The 17,994-nt window shown below is 42.6% G+C and overlaps 1 pseudogene; it reads left to right on the plus strand.

The window, feature by feature from the left end:
* Positions 1-685: 685 nt before the first annotated feature.
* Positions 686-16,495, plus strand: LOC139544655 (bone morphogenetic protein 1-like; annotated as a pseudogene).
* The last annotated feature ends 1,499 nt before the right edge of the window (positions 16,496-17,994 follow it).

Here is a 17,994-nt window from a genome sequence, read left to right on the forward strand (position 1 = left end):
ATGTTAGTGTTCTTTTGCAGTGCGTACAGTATGCATGAGGTGTGTTGGCTGCTCAAACAGTAGGTCAGACTGCCAGAGCCATGTGAGGGTCTCCCGTTGGGGAGAGGGAAGCACCAATCACACATCAGCTCACGTATCATAGCCAGCAGGCAGGGTCGCTTCACACATGTGACTCTCCAGCAAAACACAGCACGTGTAAAAAATGAGGGACCTGAGCAAAACATACTACAAAAGCACTGCAGCATATTTACGTGCTGTCAGCTGACCTCAAGTGCTGCCATACTGAGTGGTGCATGCCATACTGAGTGGTGCATGCCATACTGAGTGGTGCATGCCATACTGAGTGGTGCATGCCATACTGAGTGGTGCATGCCATACTGAGTGGTGCATGCCATACTGAGTGGTGCATGCCATACTGAGTGGCTGTAGATACATTTATGGTTTCAATATACCAGATCCCCATATTGCTTCAGTTTCTCCCAACTACTAAATACAGTAGCTATATTTCAGTACAAATAAATAAAGTCAGGCTTTAGTGAAGACAGTAGGTCTCTCCCTTTCATTTTCTCTATCTGTCTTCGTGATTGCTTGTGTAAGTATCTCTTTAGTTTTGCAAACTGTTTAGCAAACTGTGGATATAGTGTTTTTAAAGCAACAATTAAAATAATCACATCAAAAACAAACCATGTTTCAGCTGCAGCATCACTTCTGCCTGTGTGTTACTGTTCCAGCTACCTTCCTGGGAAACATTACCTTGGATGAGGAGGACCTGCGTATGTTTAAGGTGGACCGCATTCTGGATGTCATAGGACCATCCAGACCTTCAACAATACAGATGCAGGTCCAGTGTGGGAGCTGCGCTGGACCTGGAGGATCCAAGACTGGGGTCCATTTAGGGTGTTTTCACATGACTGCCATCTCCTTTGCAAATTCATGCGTGAATTTGAGATGCAAGGTTACATTAAAATGTATTGAATGACCTCAAACCTGCATGGGCCACATATCTGTTTGCATGTGTCTTTTCCAGTGAATGGTTTGTGAGAGCAGTAAGAATGACACTTCTCCAGACAGTCAGGCCCAGGGCTCCCTACTGATTTTCATTACAGCAGAACATTGCCAGTTGCTTCAGAGCTGTGACCCTCTTAAGTTGTCCTTGACACAAAAAAAGATGGTACTGCACTTCAGGCAGGAACGCTTCACTGTCATTTTAGCATTTTGTCTTTGGCTCCTGTGGTTTCAAACCTAATGATTCTCTCCATGAGCAGCAGCTCTACATGCCTCTCCATTGCTCTTAAAATTTTTCACAATATCTGCTATTCAGACAGGGTTCATGCTGCACATTGCAGGACCAAGTGATCTTTATTCTCTCATATTCTTTGTATAAGATTTTGATAAAGACTGGGAACAAATGGGCTCGGAGTCTGTCTGGTCGAGCAGTAACGCTCTTGTCCTCGGAACCACATACGGAAGCCGGATCGATCCCTGCATCCACCCTATGCATTTCTTATCCTTCTGTCTCTGTTTCTCTTCTGTCATTTCACAAATAAATACAAATATGAAAGGAGTTTGAAATTCTTTAATTCTTCTTTAAAAAATATAGTAAGAAAAGACTGGGAACAAAGCTGTGAGGTAGTTATTGTATAAAGGGATTTGATTGTGAACAGTGTACTGTAAGTGTGTGTTTGCCTGGATGTGTCTGTGTTATTGTCAGAATTCATGGCAAAAAATGAAACCGGGAACATTGCCTCAGAGCAAAGTCTTTCTTCATTTTCTAAATCTGGGCTTTCATGTGTGACTGACCACAGAGCTAGAGCTGTGTTGTATTTCTCCAGTTACAGAGTTTGACCATGCTGGGTTATTGAAGTGTGTGCAGTAAACGGTCAATTCCATTATCATTCTGTCAATTCAGGGGACAAATTAAAGTAAACTTATAAACAACAACAACAAAAAATGAGTAGAATTTAGTGACAATGGGTAGTTTTTCAATTCATTTGATATCAATAATGTAATAAGTTATTCTGTGTGCTGAATTGACTGAAATAAATGTGAATCAACCACAATCCTACAAGTGGGAAAAACCCCACTGTCTCCTAAGTGCATATCCCCCTGAAAGATCGTGTCTCCCTCTACAGGTGTTGCTCCTATGTGGGCTGGAGGGGAGGGGGTCCCCAGGCCATCTCAATAAGAAAGAACTGTGACAAGTTTGGGATCGTTTTGCATGAGCTGGGCCATGTGATCGGCTTCTGGCACCAGCATACGTGTCCCGACCGTGATGAACATTAGTATTATGTCAGTATTATCAGAGACAACATCCATCCAGGTAAGTCTGTTATTGTTAAACATACTTCTTGTGACTGTTTTGCGCATTTTGCACTTTTGCCTAAATAAAGTGTGCGCCTGTTCACAAATCTCTGCTCTCCTGCACCTGACTTCGCTACCAGTACGCACACATTCTGACATATTTCTCTTAAATTCTGTGCACAAATTTGTTTACATCCCTGTTGGTGTGCATTCCTCCTTTGCCAAGATAATCCATCGACCTGACAGGTGTGGTATATCAAGAAGCTGATTAAACAGCATGATCATTACACAGGTGCACCTTCTGCTGTGGACAATAAAAGGCCACTCTAAAATGTGCAGTTTTGTCACACAACACAATGCCACAGATGTCTCAAGTTTTGAAGGAGCGTGTAATTGACTTGAATGTTCATTGCTCTACCATAAGCTGCCTCCAACGTCATTTTAGAGAATTTGTAAGTACGTCCAACCAGCCTCACAACTGCAGACCACGTGTAACCACGACACCCCAGGACCTCCACATCCGGCTTCTTCACCTACGGATCGTCTGAGACCAGCCACCTGGACAGCTGATAAAACTGATTTGCATTTCTGTCTGTAATAAAGCCCTTTTGTGGGAAAAAACTCAAGTCTGATTGGCTGGGCCTGGCTCCCTAGTGGGTGGGCCTGGCTTCCTAGTGGGTGCCCTCCCAGGCCACCCATGGCTGCCTGCGCCCCTGCCCTGTCATGTGAAATCCATAGATTAGGACCTATTGAATTTATTTCAATGGACTGATATCCTTATATGAACTGTAACTCAGTAAAATCGTTGAAATTGTTGCATGTTGCGCTTATATTTTTATTCAGTGTACATTTGATTTAGTCTAACCTTCAGTTGAGTATTATTCACTCAAGTACTTTGTTTTTCACCTGACATGTTCTAGTCAGGTTGCGTGTGCATGATAACATTAAATCTTCTACATAGTATACATATTAGAATAACAATGTCATTGTCAGGAACTGGTTATCATCCAACAAAACAAACACTTTGCACCTAGATCTGACTTCAAAGAACCCTGGGATGCCATGAGGATTGGGTCCTGATTGTGATTAGAATGACTTCACAGAAGACCGATGCCTTTTCATTTCTGTCTCGTGCATGTTGTTACCCTGTTGGTGTTAAGATTGTTTACCTCCACCAACACTTTGCAGGCCAGGGTCATGGTGGCAGGCCAGGGTAAATATAGGGCTGTCAGTTGGGTCTTTGTTTGGGACAATCTATGCTTTCAGGTCTGGGCTCCACTGAGCCCGTTGGCACAGCATAAAGCCCTCGTTCAGACTGCTCCATTTTCACATGGCTGCCATTCAAGGGTGCATCACCATGGGAACTGGGTGACAACTGGCTGCTGGGGGGACAGAAAGGGAGGTCGATAAAGGAGAAAAGTGTCAAACCGGAACCCCATGTGAACATTTCTTATTATGTCCTGCTCCTCAGCAGTGCCAAGTCATGACTGCTTTTCCAGTGCTGGAACTGTTGTTGATGATGGTGATCTCTAGGATGAATGGTTGAGTTTTGACAGTACAAAAAAGGCTTAAAAGTCAGCTGAATACAAATGAAACATTTTGTTTTGCAAAGAGAGAATAGGGAGAGGTCTCTCTTAAAGCTGGATCCGTACTGGTGAAACTGCCACGTCCATTTGCCATGTTACAACAACAAAGAAGTTACTTCGAACAACATACACTTCATACACAACATACACTTCACATACACTTTTTCCCCCTCATTTTTGCATGTGTGATAGAACAGCAGACTACTATCATTTGCTTTTTTTACCACGATGCTGGATGCTACTCTACCTTTCAGCAACAAAACAAACACCAGGATAAATGCACTGGGGTCGAAGAGTGGCGCTGTTTCCCTTTATGTGGATTTCAACTTCAGAGGCATCTTCTTAGACACCATTCTGCCTGTTATGATGTCAATGGAGTCAGGCCACCCATTGGGCAGAGGACAAGGCTGAGCAAAGGGGACATCGCACAAGCTCGCAAACTCTACAAGTGTACAAGACATATCCAACTTCACAGACCCCCTGACTCATGTAGGCTTTTCACCACTTGAAATGTCAGAGAGAACATGAGAATAAACCCTGCACAAGATCTGACTACTACCACCCCCGCCCATTCAAAGGAGATTGATTGATTCTTTAGTTTCCAAAAATTGGAATTCAGTTTATTGTTGTAATCTGGAGAACTCAAGCCCCAGGAACGGGCCACAGTTGTTACAATTCAACAACCAATCAATCAGCAACGATCAAGTGCTTGGTATTGTGCCTCCTTTATAAGGCTAAGGGAAATCTTAGTTGAGACAGCTGAAATGAAAACTTGTATTTTGTATCCCAGCAACGTCTCTCTATGGTAGCTTACTGTATCCATTTCTGTGGTATGTTTAGAGTGTGTTTCTTTTTCACTGTGTGCTGTGTTGTGTTTTGTGGGCAGGGTGTGGGGACCGCCTACAGGACAGTAGTGGAAACTTCTCCTCTCCTGGTTATCCCAATGGATATGCAGCCTACGTCCACTGTAACTGGAGGATCTCTGTCACACCTGAAGAGAAAGTAGGTTGAAAACAGCCAAGGGCTAGCCGTCAAACTCAGTTCACATCTATGCAGTGAGTTTCTCAGTGAGTTCAGTCAGTTCACATGACAACAAACATACCGTATCCTATAACCAAAGGAGATGATAGTTCTAGTTGAATTTAATTGAAGTGCATTGGCTTCAGTCTTCCCTGTTTAGAATTGTTCAGAAATAGCCTCTTAATAGCCTCAGGAGTCTGTGGCTCTGGAGTTGAATCCCTGCCTTGCAGCCAATGGGTTGTAGGTTTAAATCACCAGTTTTGTGTGTATTTCTTGGGAGCAGCAGGTATCCTAGCGGTTAAGAGCATTGGGCCAGTAACCGAAAGGTCGCTTGTTTGATTCCCGACTAGCCGAATTGGTGAGAAATCTGTCAATGTGCCCTTTAGCAAGGCACTTAACCCTAATTGCTCCTGTAAGTCGCTCTGGATAAGAGCATCCTGACTGGTTGCATCACTACCTGGTACGGCAATTGCTCGGCCTCTGAACGCAAGGCACTATAGAGGGTAGTGCGTACGGCCCAGTACATCACTGGGTCTAAGCTGCCTGCCATCCAGGACCTCTACACCAGGCGGTGTCTGAGGAAGGCCCTAAAAATTGTCACAGACCCCAGCCACCCCAGTTATAGACTGTTCTCTCTACTACCGCATGGCAAGCGGTATCGGAGTGCCAAGTCTAGGACAAAAAGGCTTCTCAACAGTTTTTACCCTCAAGCCATAAGACTCCTGAACAGGTAATCAAATGGCTACCCGGACTATTTGCATTGTGTGCCCTCCCCCAACCCCTCTTTTTACACTGCTGCTACTCTCTGTTTATTATATATGCATTGTCACTTTAACTATACATTCATGTACATACTACCTCAATTGGGCCGACCAACCAGTGCTCCCGCACATTGGCTAATGGGCTATCTGCATTGCGTCCCGCCACCCACCACCCGCCAATCCCTCTTTTACGCTACTGCTACTCTCTGTTCATCATATATGCATAGTCACTTTAACCATATCTACATGTTCATACTACCTCAATCAGCCTGACTAACCGGTGTCTGTATGTAGCCTTGCTACTTTTATAGCCTCGCTACTGTATATAGCCTGTCTTTTTACTGTTGTTTTATTTCTTTACTTACCTATTGTTCACTTAATACCTTTTTTGCACTATTGGTTAGAGCCTGTAAGTAAGCATTTCACTGTAAGGTCTACACCTGTTATATTCGACGCACGTGACAAATAAACTTTGATTTGATTTGAGTGTCTGCTAAATGACTCAAATGTAGTGTGCTGCCCTTAACAAACTTGACTCCTTCCTTTCTTTTCTCTCTCTCTCACTGTCTGTCTGTCTGTCTGTCTGTCTGTCTGTCTGTCTGTCTGTCTGTCTGTCTGTCTGTCTGTCTGTCTGTCTGTCTGTCTGTCTGTCTGTCTGTCTGTCTGTCTGTCTGTCTGTCTGTCTGTCTGTGTGCCGGTCTGTCTGTCTGTCTGTCTGTCGGTCTGTCGGTCTGTCGGTCTGTCGGTCTGTCTGTGTGCCGGTCTGTCTGTCTGCCTGTTGGCCTGTCTGTCTGTGCGCCTGTCTGTGTGCCTGTCTGTCTGCCTGTCTCTCACAGATCATTTTGAACCTTACCTCCATGGACCTCTACAGGACTCACTTGTACGACCATGTGGAGGACGGAGATGGGTTCTGGAGAAAAACCCCTCTGAAAGGTCTTTACATGGACGAAGATTTAGAGTGGAACCCATCCACAGGGAACTCTTCAGAGAGGCCTGCTGTCTACATCTGCCAATAAGTCATTCAGAAAACATCTGTGCCTAATTTAATGTTTACCTGAGATGGGGAATGGGGAACCAGTTAGTTATCTCATACAATGTTTGTACGCCAGTCACTCCCTACTTTTCTCATTGGGGGAAGGAGTATGGCAGTGTCTGGAACCATTTTATGTCCCCTCTGAGGTTGCCCTTATCTTGACCTAGTATATGACCTAAGAGGCGCACTGTCTTTTCTGAGCTTATCCAGGAGGGGGTGTATTTTAGATGGGGGTATCTAGAATTGACAATTGATATATGCCATTGGATGAGGTAATGTTTTGGTACCAAGCATGAGATTGAAACCTCGTCTTAGGAGACCAAACTGAACGATAATTTATAGCTAATGCTATCTAGCTATGGGATACTCCTCTTTCAAGTAAAAGGTTATTTGTAAGTTGAGAGGGGTGTATTTTGGCTATAAATGATACTAAGAATTGTTTTGTAGAGACTCTCAGAGAATTCATTTATAGACACTGAATTGATCTGAGAGTCAAAAAGGGCTATGGTGAAGCTCATATATTATTAAAGATGGACTTTATAATATAACTCTGACTTGTGTGTGGTTGGCTCTCTCATCATTGAGTAATACAGGAAATTACCACGACACTAGTTATGCTGCTGATGCTACAAAACAACTGCCTCACCTCCAAGGTCCGCTGTTTCAACTTCATGTAGGGGACACACGTTGGGATCTTTATCTAACTTCTACATAATATCAACAGTGAAGATGCGACTCCGGGATGCTGGCCTTCTAGCCAGAGTTGCAAAGAAAAAGCCATATCTCAGACTGGCCAATAAAAATAAAAGATTAAGATGGACAAAAGAACACAGACACTGGACAGAGGAACTCTGCCTAGAAGGCCAGCCTCCCAGAGTCGCCTCTTCGCTGTTGACGTTTAGACTGGTGTTTTGCAGGTACTATTTAATGAAACTGCCGGTTGAGGACTTGTGAGGCATCTGTTTCTCAAACTAGACACTCTAATGTACTTGTCCTCTTGCTCAGTTGTGCACCGGGACCTCCCACTTCTCTTTCTATTCTGGTTAGAGCCAGTTTGCTCTGTTCTGTGAAGGGAGTAGTACACAGCATTGCACCAGATCTTCAGTTTCTTGGCAATTTCTCGCATGGAATAGCCTTCATTTCTCAGAACAAGAATAGACTGATGAGTTCTTTGTTTCTGGCCAATTTTAGCCTGTAATCGAGATGCTGATGCTCCAGATACTCAACTAGTCTAAAGAAGGCTAGTTTTATTGCTTCTTTAATCAGAACAACAGTTTTCAGCTGTGCTAACATCATTGCAAAAGGGTTTTCTAATGATAAATTAGCCTTTTAAAATGATAAACTTAGATTAGCTAACACAACGTGCCATTGGAACACAGGAGTGATGGTTGCTGATAATTGGCCTCTGTACGCCTATGTAGATTTTCCATAAAAAAGCAGCCGTTTCCAGCTACAATAGTCATTTACAACATTAACAATGTCTACACTGCATTTCTGGTCAATTTGATGTTATTTTAATGGACAATTTTTTTTGCTTTTCTTTCAAAACAAGGACATTTCGAGGTGACCTCAAACTTTTGAATGGTAGTGTATATACTAGACCAGGCCTGGGCAAATGCCGTATGCGGCCCGCGGAATCAAGCTCAGATCACGTAAAGAATTTGTGATAGTAAAGTTTTGAAAAACATATTTGTTATTCAAATTAAAAGCCCAATGAATACTCGTCTATGTGTAATGATTTAACTCCCACAGCTTGTGGGACATTTTTTTTCAAGGAACGTATAAATAACTGCGCGAGGACAGACTGACAGGCTGACACACACGTCACAGTTACAAATAGTAGCTAGCTAGAAATTGTGCCAAAATTAGTTTTTCAAAGATTTCAAAGAAAAGGAAAGTAGACAATGAATATTTGGTGTTCAATAGTGGACATCAAAATATTTATTTATTGAGGTATCAGGGAAAGCTGTGTGCTTAGTGTGCAAAGAGAGCATCGCTGTCTTGAAAGACTACAACTTGTCCCGACACTTCCAGATGAAGCATGCAGAGAAATATAGGAATATGTCTTCTGAGCAGAGGGCAAGTGCATCGAAATAATTGCTTTCTCAGTTGCAAAAGCAGCAAGAACTTTTCACAAAACTGCATTCAGCAAACGACGAAATTGCGAGAGCTAGCTATGTACTGTCCCACAAAATTGCTAAACATAGCAAGCCATTCGCTGAGGGCGAATTCATTTAAGAATGTTTAATTGACTCTGCAGCAATACTTTGCCCCGACAAGAAAGAGCTGTTTGAAAATGTTTCCATGTCAAGACAAACAGTGACACGGCGTGTTGAGGACATTGCAGAGAATATAGAACAACAGTTGAAATACAAGGTAAAGGATTTCACCTTTTTCTCCTTGGCCCTGGATGAGAGCAGTGATGCACATGACACGGTGCAGTTGTTGATATTCTTACGAGGCATGACCCCAGACTTTGAAATTACAGAGGAGCTTGCTTCAGTGCAGTCAATGAAGAGTGCCCAAACTTGACAGGAAAAAACATTGGCCTTTTGAAAAGGATACAAGATCATGTAGCTGAGCTGAATCCAGATCAGAATAGTTTTTTTTCCTGCATTGCATTATTCATCAGGAGGTGCTCTGTAAATGTGTTCTGAAAATGAGTCATGTTGTGGATACAGTCTCAAGTGGTCAACTTCATAAGAGCAAAATCTTTAAACCACAGGCAGTTTGTCTCACTGTTGGAGACAGTCAGGTCATGCAGATCTCCCCTACCACACAAACGTGAGATGGCTGTGTTTGGGAAAGGTGCTTGAAAGGGTGTGGGACATGAAGTCAGAGAGTGCTGAGTTTTTGCAAATGAAAGGAAAATATATGGATTTCCCTCAACTGCAAGACAAAGAATGGTTGGCTGATTTTGCCTTCACCATGGACATCATGGCCCTCATGAATGAACTGAATTCCAAACTACAAGGGAAGGGCCTTTTTGCACATCAGATGTACAGCCTTGTCAAAGCGTTCAAGGGAAAATTACTCCTCCTGACTTGCCAAGTAGAAGCCAACAATCTCACCCACCTTCCCACACTACTAGTCTGTTCCCTATCAGATGACCAGCGGGAGAAGTATACATCGCTGCTGCGTGCTTTGAATGGTGAGTTTCCTCGTCGTTTTGAGGATTTCAAAGTGTTGGAAAATGACATGCTGTTGGTTTCCTCTCCTTTCACCTTCAATGTATATAACGCTCCCACTGACCTGCAACTTGTGCTTATTGATGTACAGTCTGATGCAGTGATTGGAGAACTATTCAAAACAATGTCACTGACGAGGTTCTATGCATCTCTCGATGAACAAAATTTCCAAAGATTAGGAGTCATGCTCAAAAGATGTTTGTACATGTTTGGGTCAACCTGTGTATGTGAACAGACATGTTCAGTGATGAAATATACCAAGTCAAGGCACAGATGATCTCTTACTCGCCTCTCAGCAATCCTGCGAATAGCGACGTCAGAAACTATACCTGACTTCACTGCTCTAGTCAATGCCCATCAGAGACTTCACTCCTCACACTGATTGAATAGTTTAAATGTAATGTTGATCTCTCTCTCTTGTGTTTTTGTGCATACCCGTTAACAAGAGTTCTGTCCATGTTGCTGAATGCACAGTGTACTTTTCCCTGGTGCTACTCACTGCTACTCACGGTTTATTATCTATGCATATTAACTTTACAAATTACGTCGACTAAACTGTACCCACGCACATTGACTCCGCATTGGTACCGGTACCCCCTGTATATAGTCTCGTTATTATGTAATTTTCTTGTGTTGCTTTTTTATTATTATAATTTAGGATTTTTTAAACTTTAGTTTATATTAGTAAATCTTTTCTTAACTCTATTTATTGAACTGCATTGTTGGTTAAGGGCTTGTAAGTAAGCATTTCACGATAAGGTGTACACCTGTTGTATTCGGCGCATGTGACAAATACAATACAATTTGATTTGTGATGGAGACTTCTATGTCAGTTTGAAATAATCATATTTATAACCGACATAGCAGAGTAGATGCGAATTTGTAGGACAGTTGAGCATCCTGTGTCAACATGCTCCAATGTGCCTTGCCTGTCTCTACCACAGATTGAGAGGCATGACCGCTGTGCCTATGACTACCTGGAGGTGAGAAACGGGAAGTCAGAGAGCATTCCACTGCTGCGCCGAATCTGTGGCTAAGACAAACCAGATGACATCACGACCAGCTCTGGATGAAGTTTGTGTCTGATGGGTCAGTGAACAAGGCTGGATTTGCTGCAAACTACTTCAAAGATCGGAGATCAAGAATAATGTCCATCTGTGACTAGTGTTAGTGATGATGATGAGATGCCACAGGATTGGGTAATTTTGCACAAAAATCCTTTACAACATTTACTATAACATTTACTATTAATTTGTCATAATATATTAATTCACATTAACATCTGTGGAACCATCTTCTAACATGGCTGACTTATGGAATAAAAGAGTTACGTTACGTCTTCCTCCGCATATCAGTTCATTTGATATACTTAGTATTTGTGGGCTTTAGATGGAAGGCAGGATGTCCACCTGTGTGTACACAATAAAAGTTTGAATAGTTTTACTTTGGCCATTTGCATTATGATGTTGTGGTTAGTGTACGCTGCTTCAATGGGAGGGAAGTCTGAGGGTTTCTTAGAAATGTTTTACTCCATTTTCTCTTTTTCCTTCATGGGATTTCACTACGGCCTTTCTGGGTGAAAGAGATGGAGTATATTATGAACTCTTTATTTCTGTCGACTGTAAATACTATGTGAAGGAAGTGAAAGTATTAATACAATGTGCAGCAGAAGTGATGGCTTCCTCTGGTTCCTTTCTTCTTAATGGCATATCATCACAGCTTCCGTGGGTGGTAGAGCTGAGCAGCGCTGTGTGAATACCCTGGGCAGCTACCGATGTGCCTCTGGCCCTGTCTTTGAGCTCGCCTCAGACAGGCACAGCTGTGAGGGTGAGTGCAAGGGGTGCTTACTTATCCATCTCCTAAAAACACCGCCAATGTAGTATGAATCCCACAACTTCACCATCACTGGACGGTCTCAAGGTGTTAAACAACTCAAGCCACAGTCTAACATCACCAAATAACCATCTGAGCAATTGTCATAATGAAATAATGAGCTTCTCAGGAGATAAGTATCCCAATAGTGACATCATTGTAGTTAAAAAAAAACACTAATCAGTCCCTGTCTTCTAACTAAATGTTGATATTCTTTATCACTTGGACATCAATTGGACACATACTTATTTATAAACTCAGTGTCTGCCACCTCAACAATCATCCTTTATTCGAGGAAAGAGTGTGTTTTTATGAGTCATACCACTTCATCACAGTTGTATTATCAACGAGGCACTAAATGGATTTTGAAAAAGCTAGGATACATGCAAAGAGCCTTTTCACATATTCCAGAGCAACAAGACCTTATTCAAAGTAAATTATGAAAAGTATTCCATCAAGCTTTGATTGGCATCTGAGGATACATTCGTTTTTTATTTTTTTAACTTAATTTTGCATCAAAAGGACATGATTGCACTTTGTGTAGTATACATTTTCCCCTGCTAGCGCTAAAGTTATTTTTCTTTCCTAATGCCACTCGAAATATGGTATTCAAAATTACTCTACTTAATGATAATGGATGCTTATTTCATTTTGTAGAGCTGTAGTCTACACCCTAGTGCATATTGAATAACTGAACAACATACAGTTCCAGTCAAAAGTTTTAGAACACCTACTCATTCAAGGGTTTTTCTTTATTTTTAAAATGTTCTACATTGTAGAATAATAGTGAAGACATCAAAACTATGAAATAACACAATTGTAATCATTTAACCAAAAAAGTGTTAAACAAATCAAAATACATTTTATATTTGAGATTCTTCAAAGTAGCCACCATTTGCCTTGATGACAGCTTTGCACACTCTTGGCATTCTCTCAACCGGCTTCATGATGTAGTCACCTGGAATGCATTTCCATTAACAGGTGTGCCTTGTTAAAAGTTCATTTGTGGAATTTCTTTCCTTCTTAATGTGGTTGAGCCAATCAGTTGTGTTGTGTCAAGGTAGAGGTGGTATACAGAAGATTGCCCTATTTGGTAAAAGACCAAGTCCATATTATGGCCAAGAACAGCTCAAATAAGTAAAGAGAAATGACAGTCCATCATTACTTTTAAGACATGAAGGTCAGTCACTACTAAAGGACACCAATAATAAGAAGACTTGCTTGGGCCAAGAAACACGAGCTATGGACATTAAACCGGTGGAGATCTGTCCTTTGGTTTGACGTGTCCAAATTTGAGATTTTTGGTTCCAACCACCTTGTCTTTGTGAGACGCAGAGTAGGTGAACGGATGATCTCCACATGTCTGGTTCCCACTGTGAAGTATGGAGGAGGAGGAGGTGTGATGGTGTGGGGGTGCTTTGCTGGTGACACTGTCTGTGATTTATTTAGGATTCAATGCACACTTAACCAGCATGGCTACCACAGCATTCTTCAGAGATACGCCATCCTATCTGGTTTGCGCTTAGTGGAACTATCATTTGTTTTTCAACGGGACAATGACCCAACACACCACTAGGTTGTGTAAGGGCTATTTGACCAACAAGGAGAGTGATGGAGTGCTGCATCAGATGACCTGGCCTCCACAATCACCCGACCTCAACCCAATTGAGATGGTTTGGGATGAGTTGGACCGCAGAGTGAAGGAAAAGCAGCCAACAAGTGCTCAGCATATGTGAGAACTCCTTCAAGACTGTTGGAAAAGCATTCCAGGTGAAGTTGGTTGAGAGAACGTCTAGAGTGTGCAAAGATGTTATCAAGGCAAAGGGTGGCTACTTTGAAGAATCAAAAATCAAAAATGTGTTTAACACTATTTTGCTTACTACCTGATTCCATGTGTTATTTCATAGTTTTGATGTCTTCACTATTATTCTACAACGTAGAAAGAAAAAAAAACCTTGAATGAATAAGTGTGTCCAAATTTTTGACTGGTACTGTAGGTGGGACCTGACGTTCTCATTAGCCTCACTTACTGTAGCAGTTTGCAACCTAGTGAGCTCTCTCAGAGTAGTAAAGAATATCAACATTTAGTTAGAAGACAATGATTGATGACAGCTTTTTAAATACAATGGTCTCAATATTGGGATACTTATTTCCTGAGAAGCTCATTATTCAATTAAAAACCTTGAGACTGTCCTGTGAGTGGGATGGTGAAGTTGTGTGATTCATACTACATTGATGGTGTTTTAGGAGAACTAGGGTCAGAGGCACATTGGTAGCTGCCCAGGGTATTCACACAGCGCTGCTCACAGCGCCCAATATCAGGCTTGATATTGAAAGGCCGTATCACCCAGAAAGGCTGTATCCATCCATCCAGGAATTACATAAAGCCCTTGACATCCTATTTTACATGGCTCATGAAATCAAAGAGCTGGGGATATGATCTGTCTTGGATCTCTTGGATTACTGAGCTGTTCGGCGATGTTTCTTTTCCAGCCGGCTGTGATCATGTGGTAAGCAGTGTGTCAGGCATCTCCACCAGCCCCAACTGGCCTGAAAAGTACCCCAGCAAGAAGGCCTGTACCTGGGCCCTCTCTACCACCCCAGGCCACATCATCAAACTTCTATGTTTACTGCTAGTGTCATGACAAGATTGGCATTGTTTTAATAGCACCTGTTATGTCATGCTTGTAATTTACATTGTAACAGTACGTAGACATTATCAGAATAAGGTTCATGTAGATTCTTACCACCTACCTCGCTGAATCTTCATACAATTTTCAGGTTTTCAAAGAGATCGACATGGAGGCTCATTCGGAGTGTGCCTACGACCACCTGGAGATCTACAATGGGCTGGGCCCCCAGTCTAGGATGCTTCCGTGGCACCAAGAAACCCTCGCCAGTCATCTCCAGCGGCAACAAGATGTTCCTGAGCTTCTTCTCTGACAACTTAGTCCAGAAGAGAGGCTTTGAGACAGTGCAGGTGACACGTACACTGGCATTTGGATTTTGTGACACCAGAAAGGAAAGGACTGAAATGGATCATTCTTATTTGTGCACAGGGAGATGTGCGAACTTCTATCATGGTTTTTTAATCAATTATTCAACCTTTTTCATTTAGGTCTGGTCAATCCACTGCCATAGCCTATTTAAAATATTGATAATTAGAATAAATAATCCATCAATCTCAGCCGACCAGTTAAGAGGTATTCATTGATCTTAGCAAGGCCTTTGATCCAGTTGGGCTCATTTTGTCTCTCAAATCAATCAAAAAGGCTTGCGTTATCCCAAAGACAACTCCAATTACAGGAGGTTGAAAAGGATGGGCCACAAGGATTTGATCCGGGGACCATTGTTAACCTCCTTCATCGTTAATGACAGCTTTGTGTCCACTGATGCAAATTTCTTCTTGTATGCTGATGGCAATATTTCTGGTTTTTGTTTTGTTTGTAATTATATTATCACTAAAGTACAGTACATTATGTTAGTAATGCGTGAACAACATATGTGGTTTTGTCAGGACCCCTGAATAATGAGAGGATTCATCTCAAGGAATTAATCCTGCATAAATTGAGGGTTACAATGGCCATGTTGCCATCTGGGTCTGTGATTAGTGGTCTCTTTCAACTCACGCGTATAAAGTTACACAATACCACAGGGAATGTAGTGGAATTTTTTTGGGGGGAAATAACTGGCTCTCAGAGAATTATGTGTTGCTAAATTGCACATTCCATATCTGAATGAGTTCCTTCTCTGAGCCTCGGTCTCTCATTTTGTGGCTGTGCGTTCTCAGAGTGTGGAGGAAGCATTAAAGCTGAGGTCAAGACCAAACTCCCACGCCCAGTTTGGGGATAACAACTACCCAGGGGTGTCTTACTGCCAATGGGTGGTCTCTGCTGAGAAGGGCTACAGAGTAGAGCTCATCTTCCAAACCTTTGAGATTGAGGAAAAGGCAGACTGCAGCTACGACTACGTGGAGCTATTTGATGGTGCTGATATCAAGGCCCCAAGGCTTAGCTGTTACTGTGGATCTGGGGTAAGGACGACCAAAGGTTTCAGTACACCTACTAGACTGTAACAGCTACTGTACACATTATTACTGTATGTAGCGTTTCACAAAATGCCAGGGGTGTTTGCATACTTTTAAAATTTAGAAGTGTAAGATTATTTCTCTCTCTCCTCTCTCTCTCTGACTCTCTCTCCTCTCTCTCTCTGACTCTCTCTCTCTTCTCTCTCTTTCTCTCTCGGACTCTCTCTTTCTCCTCTCTCTCTCTCTGGACTCTCTCTTTCTCCTCTCCCTCTCTCCTCTCTCTCTCTCTGACTCTCTCTTTCTCCTCTCTCTCTCCTCTCTCTCTTCTCTCTCTGACTCTCTCTTCTCTCTCTCTCTCTCTCTCTCTCTCTCTCCTCTCTCTCTGACTCTCTCTCTCCTCTCTCTCTCTGACTCGCTCACTTTCATCCCCCTGAGGACATCCTACTCTGCTGGGGATGCCATTGTTATGTAGTTCTGATGTCACCAGCAATAAGAAGGGCTTCCAGGTACGGGACACCAGCGCAAGGTTCAAAGACCCTTTGCTCATGAACCCCTCTTCCCCAGACTTAAGAGGAGAATGTGCACCCCAATGCTTTGATATTCCCAGTTCCCTAAGAGCAGAAGGGGCTTGGATAGCTGTCCCCCCACACTCCACCCACCGCCCAAAGCCACCCCCCTTACCCTCCAATCACAACTGTAAGGAGTGAAGCCATGCAGCAATAGACAGTGTTTTCAAGTTTGTATCATTTAGATTAGGGAGGGTGAATGAGAGGGTGGATATGTGGGGGAGACTTTCATTTAATTCCCCCCAAAGATTTTCATTTTCTCAACTAAAAAGATCCCACAGGCCTGTAAGGAACAGTGGTGTGGTGGTATTACTATACAGGATACACAATGGTCAGGGTACATATCTGTCTCAGTTGGTAGAGCATGGCAATGTTAAACACCAAGGTTGTGGGTTCCACTCCCACAGGGGACCAGTATGGGTAAAAAAATGGATCCACTCAATACTGTAAGTCGCTCTGGATAAGGGTGTCTGCTAAATGACTTAAATGTAACATGTTATAGGGACTAATCCCTAGTTCCCCGGCCACCTCCTAACTTGAAGCTCAGCTGAGCCTGATCTTCTTGGGAAGCTAGCCTTCCAACGTGGCTTTGATAAAAGCTTGAATCCTAAATATGACAATTTACTCTTGACTTTAATTCTTGCCACTGAAACTACTGTATATCATTACGGGTGCACATGAATGATAAGGAAAGACAGAGAGAACCAGGCAAATGTGTTTTGAGCACACAGTTGTAATTTGTATGGTACTCCAATGCAGAACAGGGATGATCCCCCCCCCCCCCCCCTAATGTTAGCCGGACAAGAAAAACAAACATCTGTTTGTAACGGGCTTCCTCCTTCTCCTCATCCGAAGAGGAGTAGCAGGGATTTGACCAAAATGCAGCGGGTTGTGAATACATATTGATTTAATAGACAAAACGGAAAAACACGACAAACACTTGAATAATTACAAAACAAATAAACGAATGTAGACAGACCTGGACACGAACTTACATACAACGTGAAGAACGCATGAACCAGGAAAACAGACTACATAAAACGAACGAACTAACAAAAACCGGAACAGTCCCGTGTGGCGTAACATACAGACACTGACACAGGAGACAACCACCCACAACGAACACTGTGAAACAACCTACCTAAATATGACTCTCAATTAGAGGAACGCCAAACACCTGCCTCTAATTGAGAGCCATACCAGGCAACCCTTAAACCAACATAGAAACAGACAACATAGAATGCCCACCCAAACTCACGTCCTGACCAACTAACACATACAACAAACTAACATAAATAGGTCAGGAACGTGACACTGTTGTCATTCTTTTCAAGGGCTAAGTTAATAAATATAGTGTAAGGTGGTGGTCTGTTCTTTTCCATTTGTTTCGATGATTTGGCCCAAATATATACTTCACAGAAGGACCAACATATTCAGAAGTCCCATGCTGTCCTCAATAAGTGTTCCTAATGTTTGTTTCACTGTTCAGTTTTTAACCCAGTGTTCTCTCTCTCTCTCTCTCTCTCTCTCTCTCTCTCTCTCTCTCTCTCTCTCTCTGTCTCTGTCTCTGTCTCTGTCTCTGTCTCTGTCTCTGTCTCTGTCTCTGTCTCTGTCTCTGTCTCTGTCTCTGTCTCTGTCTC

This window comes from Salvelinus alpinus, chromosome 18 (genome assembly GCF_045679555.1).
Source record: "Salvelinus alpinus chromosome 18, SLU_Salpinus.1, whole genome shotgun sequence".
NCBI classification, from domain to species: domain Eukaryota; kingdom Metazoa; phylum Chordata; class Actinopteri; order Salmoniformes; family Salmonidae; genus Salvelinus; species Salvelinus alpinus.